General features: G+C 38.9%; 2 non-coding genes across 2 annotated transcripts; both read right to left on the bottom strand.

The window, feature by feature from the left end:
* Positions 1–716: 716 nt before the first annotated feature.
* On the bottom strand, positions 717–799 carry TRNAL-CAG (transfer RNA leucine (anticodon CAG)). Its single transcript has one exon. It is a non-coding gene; the product is annotated as a tRNA-Leu (tRNA).
* Positions 800–3,956: 3,157 nt separating this feature from the next.
* Positions 3,957–4,029, bottom strand: TRNAF-GAA (transfer RNA phenylalanine (anticodon GAA)). Its single transcript has one exon. It is a non-coding gene; the product is annotated as a tRNA-Phe (tRNA).
* Positions 4,030–13,052: the final 9,023 nt, after the last annotated feature.

Raw genomic sequence — 13,052 nt, 5'->3', positions numbered from 1 at the left:
GAGTAGAAAAAAAATGCAATTTTGACAGATTTTTTTACATTTCCAATTTGACTATTCATCACGTTCATTCTAACCCTTTGTTTATGAGACAGGTGATGGTTGCACATAAAACACAATGTGCATGCATAATGTTACATCAAGTTTTATTTGATATTAGATGCAAATAATTGGAGCAAAAAAGGAGACAAAAATTTAGAGAAAATATTTTAATGATTGTTAACTTTCAATGTGAAAACGTTTGTCCCAAAATGTGCTGAAACTTAGATGTCAGTATCGCATGCGCATTTCAGACTTTTTAATCTATGATTACCTACTTTTTCAGCTTTTGTTTATTAAGTACTGTTATGGTCTATTGAGGACTGAGGTAAACAATTATGAAATTAGACTTACCTGCAATTCAGTTTATAGAAATCTCCCAGAACAGCCCCATAGGATGTGGAATCTCCGACCTAATAGGGAAAGAGAACACAAAGAGGTGAAATAATCCTCCCCATATTATTTTTATGGTGCCAAGACAGCTAACGTATGCACATAAAACCTATTTCACAATCCTAGAGTTCCGTTTATAGATGACAATTTCAGATTCACCCCAAAAACTCCCAGGTAGTCATAACTTTGGGATCAGGTTTTTTAAGGCCCATTGCCAAGTTTGGTTTGAGCCCCATCTAATCAATAACTGAAGGGAATCTGTATAGTTTCATGAAACGAAAAGGTGATGTCATAAGTGGGATTTGAACCCACGCCTCCAAGAGAGACTGCGACCTGAACGCAGCGCCTTAGACCGCTCGGCCATCCTGACTTCTTGTGGATTTTGTACCTTAACTCTTTCCAAATTAGTCAGCAGAAATATGACCATCAATTGTCATTGAAAATTATTTTAAAATAATAAATATTACAGTTTTTATTTCTATACATTTGTTTAAACTATTAGTTATCAAGCCTATTTTGAGCTAAAAGGCCAAGCCCCATTTGTTAAAAAATATGACATGTGTCACTTTCTGCAGTAATAACTCTGGAATGCTTCTACATATCCCCGTAATTCTGAAAGTGTTTTTTGTGACACATTGTACTTTACATTAACTGTAAATTTAGGTCAATAAACTTTTAGTTTTTTTCTGTGAAAATATCTAAAGTTTGCTTAAAATTTTGAAATATTAGTCATTTTTATTCTTTGACTGCTTATACCCTTAAACCAACTTGTCACAACACACAAAAACATTAATAAATAGCATTTTTCATGTGTGTACTTTTTGTCAGCATTAATTTTCAAACCTCTTTTTATTTTGTTAGGATGTTAGAAATGTTAGATTTCTCACAAAATGCGGTGATGCATCATATTTCTTCAGAAACTACCATTTGGCCACACAGCAGGGCTTTGAAAATAAGAGCACTATTCGGGTTTTGGAATGCAGATTTTGCAAGAATAGTTTGCGGTAAAATTTTCAGAGTACCAAACGTACCAAAACAACAGAACCCCCCCCCCCCCAAAGTGACCCCATTTTAGAAATTACTTCTCACAATGAATTCATATACACCACAGCATTTCATAGTCAAACATACATGGCTGAAATCATTCAGCTAGTGTCTGATACATGATGCCTGTATCAGCTATCCGGTTCCCATTAAATCCTCTTACAGCTTAGTGAAATGGAAATAAACAAAATAGAGGAAAAAATTTAAAAAAATAATAATTTGCTCAAAAGGAAAAGCTCCCATTTCTCATCTTTTCAACATTTTATTTTCTGTAGATAGTTAAGATTTTTAGGCCTTTTTTCATTTTCTTTAAGTCATCAGCCCATGTGCTTTGTTCATTTTCTCCTTAAAATGTAAACTGTGAAGAAAAATTATGTTGCCGAAACCCGGGATCTAACTAGGAACCTTTAGATCTTCAGTCTAACGCTCTCCCAACAGAGCTATTTCGGCCAAACGCAAACAACTTTAGGAGTGTTTGACACTCGGAAAATGTCAAGCGAAACCCCTGAAAATGTATATTTTTATTTTTGCTTTGACTAGTTTTTGCAGCATGATTTCTATTTGAAACTCCTGCCATTTTGTTGTACATGTTTAATAACTTTCATTAACTCTTTGTGAATGAGTAGAAAAAAAATGCAATTTTGACAGATTTTTTTACATTTCCAATTTGACTCTATTCATCACGTTCATTCTAACCCTGTGTTTATGAGACAGGTGATGGTTGCACATAAAACACAATGTGCATGCATAATGTTACGTCAAGTTTTATTTGATATTAGATGCAAATAATTGGAGCAAAAAAGAAGACAAAAATTTAGAGAAAATATTTTAATGATTGTTAACTTTCAATGTGAAAACGTTTGTCCCAAAATGTGCTGAAACTTAGATGTCAGTATCGCATGCGCATTTCAGACTTTTTAATCTATGATTACCTACTTTTTCAGCTTTTGTTTATTAAGTACTGTTATGGTCTATTGAGGAATGAGGTAAGCAAATATGAAATTAGACTTACCTGCAATTCAGTTTATAGAAATCTCCCAGAACAGCCCCATAGGATGTGGAATCTCCGACCTAATAGGGAAAGAGAACACAAAGAGGTGAAATAATCCTCCCCATTCACCGCCCATAGTATTTTTATGGTGCCAAGACAGCTAACATATGCACATAAAACATATTTCACAATCCTAGAGTTCTGTTTATAGATGACAATTTCAGATTCACCCCAAAAACTCCTAGGTAGTCATAACTTTGGGATCAGGTTTTTTAAGGCCCATTGCTAAGTTTGGTTTGAGCCCCATCTAATCAATAACTGAAGGGAATCTGTATAGTTTCATGAAACGAAAAGGTGATGTCAGAAGTGGAATTTGAACCCACGCCTCCAAGAGAGACTGTGACCTGAACGCAGCGCCTTAGACCGCTCGGCCATCCTGACTTCTTGTGGATTTTGTTCCTTAACTCTTTCCAAATTAGTCAGCAGAAATATGACCATCAATTGTCATTGAAAATTATTTTAACATAATTAATATTACAGTTTTTATTTCTATACATTTGTTTAAACTATTAGTTATCAAGCCTATTTTGAGCTAAAAGGCCAAGCCCCATTTGTTAAAAAATATGACATGTATCACTTTATGCAGTAATAACTCTGGAATGCTTCTACATATCCCCGTAATTCTGAAAGTGTTTTTTGTGACACATTGTACTTTACATTAACTGTAAATTTAGGTCAATAAACTTTTAGTTTTTTTCTGTGAAAATATCTAAAGTTTGCATAAAATTTTGAAATATTAGTCATTTTTATTCTTTGACTGCTTATACCCTTAAACCAACTTGTCGCAACACACAAAAACATTAATAAATAGCATTTTTCATGTGTGTACTTTTTGTCAGCATTAATTTTCAAACCTCCTTTTATTTTGTTAGGATGTTAGAAATGTTAGATTTCTCACAAAATGCGGTGATGCATCATATTTCTTCAGAAACTACCATTTGGCCACACAGCAGGGCTTTGAAAATAAGAGCACTATTCGGGTTTTGGAATGCAGATTTTGCAAGAATAGTTTGCGGTAAAATTTTCAGAGTACCAAACATACCAAAACAGCAGAAACCCCCCCCCCCAAAAGTGACACCATTTTAGAAATTACTTCTCACAATGAATTCATATACACCACAGCATTTCATAGTCAAACATACATGGCTGAAATCATTCAGCTAGTGTCTGATACATGATGCCTGTATCAGCTATCCGGTTCCCATTAAATCCTCTTACAGCTTAGTGAAATGGAAATAAACAAAATAGAGGAAAAATTTTAAAAAAATAATAATTTGCTCAAAAGGAAAAGCTCACATTTCTCATCTTTTCAACATTTTATTTTCTGTAGATAGTTAAGATTTTTAGGCCTTTTTTCATTTTCTTTAAGTCATCAGCCCATGTGCTTTGTTCATTTTCTCCTTAAAATGTAAACAGTGAAGAAAAATTATGTTGCCGAAACACGGGATCGAACTAAGGACCTTTAGATCTTCAGTCTAACGCTCTCCCAACTGAGCTATTTCGGCCAAACACAAACAACTTTAGGAGTGTTTGACACTCGGCAAATGTCAAGCGAAACCCCTGTAAATGTATATTTTTATTTTTGCTTTGACTAGTTTTTGCAGCATGATTTCTATTTGAAACTCCTGCCATTTTGTTGTACATGTTTAATAACTTTCATTAACTCTTTGTGAATGAGTAGAAAAAAAATGCAATTTTGACAGATTTTTTTACATTTCCAATTTGACTCTATTCATCACGTTCATTCAAACCCTGTGTTTATGAGACAGGTGATGGTTGCACATAAAACACAATGTGCATGCATAATGTTACGTCAAGTTTTATTTGATATTAGATGCAAATAATTGGAGCAAAAAAGAAGACAAAAATGTAGAGAAAATATTTTAATGATTGTTAACTTTCAATGTGAAAACGTTTGTCCCAAAATGTGCTGAAACTTAGATGTCAGTATCGCATGCGCATTTCAGACTGTTTAATCTATGATTACCTACTTTTTCAGCTTTTGTTTATTAAGTACTGTTATGGTCTATTGAGGAATGAGGTAAACAAATATGAAATTAGACTTACCTGCAATTCAGTTTATAGAAATCTCCCAGAACAACCCCATAGGATGTGGAATCTCCAACCTAATAGGGAAAGAGAACACAAAGAGGTGAAATAATCCTCCCCATTCACCGCCCATAGTATTTTTATGGTGCCAAGACAGCTAACATATGCACATAAAACCTATTTCACAATCCTAGAGTTCCGTTTATAGATGACAATTTCAGATTCACCCCAAAAACTCCCAGGTAGTCATAACTTTGGGAACAGGTTTTTTAAGGCCCATTGCTAAGTTTGGTTTGAGCCCAATCTAATCAATAACTGAAGGGAGTCTGTATAGTTTCCTGAAATGAAAAGGTGATGTCAGAAGTGGGATTTGAACCCACGCCTCCAAGAGAGACTGCCATCTGAACGCAGCGCCTTAGACCGCTCGGCCATCCTGACTTCTTGTGGATTTTGTACCTTAACTCTTTCCAAATTAGTCAGCAGAAATATGACCATCAATTGTCATTGAAAATTATTTTAAAATAATTAATATTACAGTTTTTATTTCTATACATTTGTTTAAACTATTAGTCATCAAGCCTATTTTGAGCTAAAAGGCCAAGCCCCATTTGTTAAAAAATATGACATGTATCACTTTATGCAGTAATAACTCTGGAATGCTTCTACATATCCCCGTAATTCTGAAAGTGTTTTTTGTGACACATTGTACTTTACATTAACTGTAAATTTAGGTCAATAAACTTTTAGTTTTTTTCTGTGAAAATATCTAAAGTTTGCTTAAAATTTTGAAATATTAGTCATTTTTATTCTTTGACTGCTTATACCCTTAAACCAACTTGTCGCAACACACAAAAACATTAATAAATAGCATTTTTCATGTGTGTACTTTTTGTCAGCATTAATTTTCAAACCTCCTTTTATTTTGTTAGGATGTTAGAAATGTTAGATTTCTCACAAAATGCGGTGATGCATCATATTTCTTCAGAAACTACCATTTGGCCACACAGCAGGGCTTTGAAAATAAGAGCACTATTCGGGTTTTGGAATGCAGATTTTGCAAGAATAGTTTGCGGTAAAATTTTCAGAGTACCAAACATACCAAAACAACAGAAACCCCCCCCCCCCCAAAGTGACCCCATTTTAGAAATTACTTCTCACAATGAATTCATATACACCACAGCATTTCATAGTCAAACATACATGGCTGAAATCATTCAGCTAGTGTCTGATACATGATGCCTGTATCAGCTATCCGTTTCCCATTAAATCCTCTTACAGCTTAGTGAAATGGAAATAAACAAAATAGAGGAAAAATTTTAAAAATATAATAATTTGCTCAAAAGGAAAAGCTCCCATTTCTCATCTTTTCAACATTTTATTTTCTGTAGATAGTTAAGATTTTTAGGCCTTTTTTCATTTTCTTTAAGTCATCAGCCCATGTGCTTTGTTCATTTTCTCCTTAAAATGTAAACAGTGAAGAAAAATTATGTTGCCGAAACCCGGGATCTTTAGATCTTCAGTCTAACGCTCTCCCACCTGAGCTATTTCGGCCAAACGCAACCAACTTTAGGAGTGTTTGACACTCGGCAAATGTCAAGCGAAACCCCTGAAAATGTATATTTTTATTTTTGCTTTGACTAGTTTTTGCAGCATGATTTCTATTTGAAACTCCTGCCATTTTGTTGTACATGTTTAATAACTTTCATTAACTCTTTGTGAATGAGTAGAAAAAAAATGCAATTTTGACAGATTTTTTTACATTTCCAATTTGACTCTATTCACCACGTTCATTCTAACCCTGTGTTTATGAGACAGGTGATGGTTGCACATAAAACACAATGTGCATGCATAATGTTACATCAAGTTTTATTTGATATTAGATGCAAATAATTGGAGCAAAAAAGGAGACAAAAATTTAGAGAAAATATTTTAATGATTGTTAACTTTCAATGTGAAAACATTTGTCCCAAAATGTGCTGAAACTTAGATGTCAGTATCGCATGCGCATTTCAGACTTTTTAATCTATGATTATCTACTTTTTCAGCTTTTGTTTATTAAGTACTGTTATGGTCTATTGAGGAATGAGGTAAACAAATATGAAATTAGACTTACCTGCAATTCAGTTTATAGAAATCTCCCAGAACAACCCCATAGGATGTGGAATCTCCGACCTAATAGGGAAAGAGAACACAAAGAGGTGAAATAATCCTCCCCATTCACCGCCCATAGCATTTTTATGGTGCCAAGACAGCTAACATATGCACATGAAACCTATTTCACAATCCTAGAGTTCCGTTTATAGATGACAATTTCAGATTCACCCCAAAAACTCCCAGGTAGTCATAACTTTGGGATCAGGTTTTTTAAAGCCCATTGCTAAGTTTGGTTTGAGCCCCATCTAATCAATAACTGAAGGGAATCTGTATATTTTCATGAAACGAAAAGGTGATGTCAGAAGTGGGATTTGAACCCACGCCTCCAAGACCTGAACGCAGCGCCTTAGACCGCTCGGCCATCCTGACTTCTTGTGGATTTTGTACCTTAACTCTTTACAAATTAGTCAGCAGAAATATGACCATCAATTGTCATTGAAAATTATTTTAAAATAATTAATATTACAGTTTTTATTTCTATACATTTGTTTAAACTATTAGTTATCAAGCCTATTTTGAGCTAAAAGGCCAAGCCCCATTTGTTAAAAAATATGACATGTATCACTTTATGCAGTAATAACTCTGGAATGCTTCTACATATCCCCGTAATTCTGAAAGTGTTTTTTGTGACACATTGTACTTTACATTAACTGTAAATTTAGGTCAATAAACTTTTAGTTTTTTTCTGTGAAAATATCTAAAGTTTGCTTAAAATTTTGAAATATCAGTCATTTTTATTATTTGACTGCTTATACCCTTAAATCAACTTGTCGCAACACACAAAAACATTAATAAATAGCATTTTTCATGTGTGTACTTTTTGTCAGCATTAATTTTCAAACCTCCTTTTATTTTGTTAGGATGTTAGAAATGTTAGATTTCTCACAAAATGCGGTGATGCATCATATTTCTTCAGAAACTACCATTTGGCCACACAGCAGGGCTTTGAAAATAAGAGCACTATTCGGGTTTTGGAATGCAGATTTTGCAAGAATAGTTTGCGGTACAATTTTCAGAGTACCAAACGTACCAAAACAGCAGAAACCCCCCCCAAAGTGACCCCATTTTAGAAATTACTTCTCACAATGAATTGATATACACCACAGCATTTCATAGTCAAACATACATGGCTGAAATCATTCAGCTAGTGTCTGATACATGATGCCTGTATCAGCTATCCGGTTCTGTTGTGAATTCTGTGGCAGAACTCCCTCCTGTGGTCACAAGTGGTACTTCGGCTGATTCTCTCTGGGAGCTTCCGTTTGTGGAGGAAAGTGGTACTGCGGCTTCTGAGTTTCCTCCCTCAGGTGATCTGGTGAGGTCGTTAGGTGCTTTTCTACTTAACTCCACCTAATGCTTTGATCCATGCTTCCTGTCAATGTTCCAGTGTTGGACTTGTTTTTCCCTGGATCATTCCTGTGGCCTGCTGCTCTGCATAGCTAAGTTCTTCTTTGCTATTTGTTTGCTATTTTTTCTGTTCAGCTTGTCTATTTGTTTTGCTGGAAGCTCTGGGACGCAAGGGGTGTACCTCCGTGCCGTTAGTTCGGTACGGAGGGTCTTTTTGCCCCTTTGCGTGGTTTTCTTTAGGGTTTTGTATAGACCGCAAAGTTATCTTTCCTATCCTCGCTCTGTTAAGAAAGTCGGGCCTCACTTTGCTGAATCTATTTCATCCCTACGTTTGTCTTTTCATCTTAACTCACAGTCATTATATGTGGGGGGTTGCCTTTTCCTTTGGGGTATTTCTCTGAGGCAAGGTAGGCTGTTGTGAATTCTGTGGCAGAGCTCCCTCCTGTGGTCACAAGTGGTACTTCGGCTGATTCTCTCTGGGAGCTTCCGTTTGTGGAGGAAACTGGTGCTGCTGCTTCTGAGTTTCCTTCCTCAGGTGATCTGGTGAGGTCGTTAGGTGCTTATCTACTTAACCCCACCTAATGCTTTGATTCATGCTTCCTGTCAATGTTCCAGTGTTGGACTTGTGTTTCTCTGGATCATTCCTGTGGCCTGCTGCTCTGCATAGCTAAGTGCTTCATTGCTATTTGTTGCTATTTTTTCTGTCCAGCTTGTCTATTTGTTTTGCTGGAAGCTCTGGGACGCAAGGGGTGTACCTCCATGCCGTTAGTTCGGTACGGAGGGTCTTTTTGCCCCTTTGCGTGGTTTTCTTTAGGGTTTTGTGTAGACCGCAAAGTTATCTTTCCTATCCTCGTTCTGTCTAGAATATCGGGCCTCACTTTGCTGAATCTATTTCATCCCTACGTTTGTCTTTTCATCTTGCTCACAGTCATTATATGTGGGGGGCTGCCTTTTCCTTTGGGGTATTTCTCTGAGGCAAGGTAGGCTTATTTTTTCTATCTTCAGGCTAGTTAGTTTCTCAGGCTGTGCCGAGTTGCATAGGTAGCGTTAGGCGCAATCCACGGCTGCCTCTAGTTGTGTTTGGAGAGGATCAGGGATTGCGGTCTGCAGAGTTCCCACGTCTCAGAGCTCGTTCTATTATTTTGGGTTATTGTCAGATCACTGTATGTGCTCTGACCTCCATGTCCATTGTGATACTGAATTGCCTTTCATAACAGTACAGGAAGCCAAAAGTAATAATGATTCTCAATAGAGGGAAAAAAGAAGTTCTGAGACCATTTTTTTTTCTTGGCTTTGTGTTTTGTCTTTTTTTCCCCTAGACATTTGGGTGGTTCAGTACACAGGTGTAGCGATGGACATTAGAAGTCTGTCTTCATTTGTGGATCAGCTCTCGGCAAGAGTACAAAAGATTCAAGACACTATTGATCAGAAATCTATGTTAGAACCAAGAATTCCTATTCCTGATTTGTTTTTTGGAGATAGAACTAAGTTTCTGAGTTTCAAAAATAATTGTAAGTTATTTCTGGCCTTGAAACCTCGTTCCTCTGGTGATCCAGTTCAACAGGTTTTGATTATTATTTCTTTTTTGCGCGGCGACCCTCAGGACTGGGCATTCTCTCTTGCGCCAGGAGATCCTGCATTGAGTAATATCGATGCGTTTTTCCTGGTGCTCGGATTGCTGTACGATGAGCCTAATTCAGTGGATCAGGCAGAAAAGAATTTGCTGGCTCTTTGTCAGGGTCAGGATGAGATAGAGGTATATTGCCAGAAATTTAGAAAATGGTCAGTGCTCACTCAATGGAATGAATCTGCGCTGGCAGCTATGTTCAGAAAGGGTCTCTCTGAAGCCCTTAAGGATGTCATGGTGGGATTTCCTATGCCTGCTGGTTTGAATGAGTCTATGTCTTTGGCTATTCAGATCGGTCGACGCTTGCGTGAGCGTAAATCTGTGCACCATTTGGCGGTATTACCTGAGCTTAAGCCTGAGCCTATGCAGTGCGATAGGACTTTGACCAGAGTTGAACGGCAACAACACAGACGTCTGAATGGGCTGTGTTTCTACTGTGGTGATTCCACTCATGCTATCTCTGATTGTCCTAAGCGCACTAAGCGGTTCGCTAGGTCTGCCACCATTGGTACGGTACAGTCAAAATTTCTTCTGTCCATTACCTTGATCTGCTCTTTGTCATCATATTCTGTCATGGCGTTTGTGGATTCAGGCGCTGCTCTAAATTTGATGGACTTGGAATATGCCAAGCGTTGTGGGTTTTTCTTGGAGCCCTTGCAGTGTCCTATTCCATTGAGAGGTATTGATGCTACGCCTTTGGCCAAGAATAAGCCTCAATACTGGACCCAGCTGACCATGTGCATGGCTCCTGCACATCAGGAGGATATTCGCTTTCTGGTGTTGCATAATCTGCATGATGTGGTCGTGTTGGGGTTGCCATGGCTACAAGCCCATAATCCAGTATTGGATTGGAAATCCATGTCGGTGTCCAACTGGGGTTGTCAGGGGGTACATGGTGATGTTCCATTTTTGTCAATTTCGTCATCCACCCCTTCTGAGGTTCCAGAGTTCTTGTCTGATTACCGGGATGTATTTGATGAGCCCAAGTCCGATGCCCTACCTCCGCATAGGGATTGTGATTGTGCTATCAATTTGATTCCTGGTGGTAAATTCCCAAAAGGTCGACTGTTTTATTTATCCGTGCCTGAGCACACCGCTATGCGCAGTTATGTGAAGGAATCCCTGGAGAAGGGGCATATTCGCCCGTCATCGTCGCCATTAGGAGCAGGGTTCTTTTTTGTGGCCAAAAAGGATGGTTCGCTGAGACCTTGTATAGATTATCGCCTTCTTAATAAGATCACTGTTAAATTTCAGTACCCCTTGCCTTTGTTATCTGATTTGTTTGCTTGGATTAAGGGGGCTAGTTGGTTCACCAAGATTGATCTTCGTGGTGCGTATAATCTGGTGTGAATCAGGCGAGGCGATGAATGGAAAACTGCATTTAATACGCCCGAGGGTCATTTTGAGTATCTAGTGATGCCATTCGGACTTGCCAATGCTCCATCAGTGTTTCAGTCCTTTATGCATGACATCTTCCGAGAGTACCTGGATAAATTCCTGATTGTGCACTTGGATGACATTTTGATATTCTCGGATGATTGGAAGTCTCATGTGAAACAGGTCAGAACGGTTTTTCAGGTCCTGCGTGCTAACTCTTTGTTTGTGAAGGGATCAAAGTGTCTCTTTGGTGTGCAGAAGGTTTCATTTTTGGGGTTCATCTTTTCCCCTTCTACTATCGAGATGGATCCTGTTAAGGTCCATGCCATCCATGATTGGACTCAGCCGACATCTCTGAAAAGTCTGCAAAAGTTCCTGGGCTTTGCTAATTTTTATCGTCGCTTCATCTGCAATTTTTCTAGTATTGCCAAACCATTGACCGATTTGACCAAGAAGGGTGCTGATTTGGTCAATTGGTCTTCTGCTGCTGTGGAAGCTTTTCAAGAGTTGAAGCGTCGTTTTTCTTCTGCCCATGTGTTGTGTCAACCTGATGTTTCTCTTCCGTTCCAGGTCGAGGTTGATGTTTTTGAGATTGGAGCAGGGGCTGTTTTGTCACAGAGAGGTTCTGATTGTTCAGTGATGAAACCATGCGCTTTTTTTTCCAGGAAGTTTTCACCTGCTGAGCGGAATTATGATGTGGGCAACCGAGAGTTGCTGGCCATGAAGTGGGCATTCGAGGAGTGGCGTCATTGGCTTGAAGGAGCTAAGCATCGCGTGGTGGTATTGACTGATCATAAGAACCTGACTTATCTCGAGTCTGCTAAGCATTTGAATCCTAGACAGGCTCGTTGGTCGCTGTTTTTTGCCCGTTTTGACTTTGTGATTTCGTACCTTCCGGGCTCTAAAAATGTGAAGGCGGATGCTCTGTCTAGGAGTTTTGTGCCCGACTCTCCGGGTTTATCTGAGCCGGCGGGTATCCTCAAGGAAGGAGTAATTGTGTCTGCCATCTCCCCTGATTTGCGGCGGGTGCTGCAAAAATTTCAGGCTAATAAACCTGATCGTTGTCCAGAGGAGAAACTGTTTGTCGCGGATAGGTGGACAAATAAAGTGATCTCTGAGGTTCATTGTTCGGTGTTGGCTGGTCATCCTGGAATCTTTGGTACCAGAGAGTTAGTGGCTAGATCCTTTTGGTGGCCGTCTCTGTCGTGGGATGTGTGTTCTTTTGTGCAGTCCTGTGGGATTTGTGCTCGGGCTAAGCCCTGCTGTTCTCGTGCCAGTGGGTTGCTTTTGCCCTTGCCGGTCCCGAAGAGACCTTGGACACATATCTCTATGGATTTTATTTCAGATCTTCCCGTCTCTCAAAAGATGTCAGTCATTTGGGTGGTCTGTGATCGCTTTTCTAAGATGGTCCATCTGGTACCCTTGTCCAAGTTGCCTTCCTCCTCTGATTTGGTGCCATTGTTCTTCCAGCATGTGGTTCGTTTGCATGGCATTCCAGAGAATATCGTTTCTGACAGAGGTTCCCAGTTTGTTTCGAGGTTTTGGCAAGCCTTTTGTGGTAGGATGGGCATTGACTTGTCTTTTTCCTCGGCTTTTCATCCTCAGACTAATGGCCAGACCGAACGAACCAATCAGACCTTGGAAACCTATCTGAGATGCTTTGTTTCTGCCGATCAGGATGACTGGGTGTCCTTTTTGCCTTTGGCTGAGTTCGCCCTTAATAATCGGGCCAGCTCGGCTACCTTGGTTTCGCCATTTTTCTGCAATTCTGGGTTCCATCCTCGTTTCTCTTCAGGACAGGTTGAGTCTTCGGACTGTCCTGGTGTGGATACTGTGGTGGACAGGTTGCAGCAGATTTGGACTCATGTAGTGGACAATTTGACCTTGTCCCAGGAGAAGGCTCAACGTTTCGCTAATCGCAGACGCCGTGTGGGTCCCCGACTTCGTGTTGGGCATCTGGTTTGGTTATCTTCT

This window comes from Ranitomeya imitator, chromosome 10, assembly GCF_032444005.1.
Source record: "Ranitomeya imitator isolate aRanImi1 chromosome 10, aRanImi1.pri, whole genome shotgun sequence".
Lineage (NCBI taxonomy): Eukaryota > Metazoa > Chordata > Amphibia > Anura > Dendrobatidae > Ranitomeya > Ranitomeya imitator.
The sequence above is the reverse complement of the archived record's forward strand: the minus strand, read 5'-3'. Positions and strand labels throughout refer to the sequence as shown.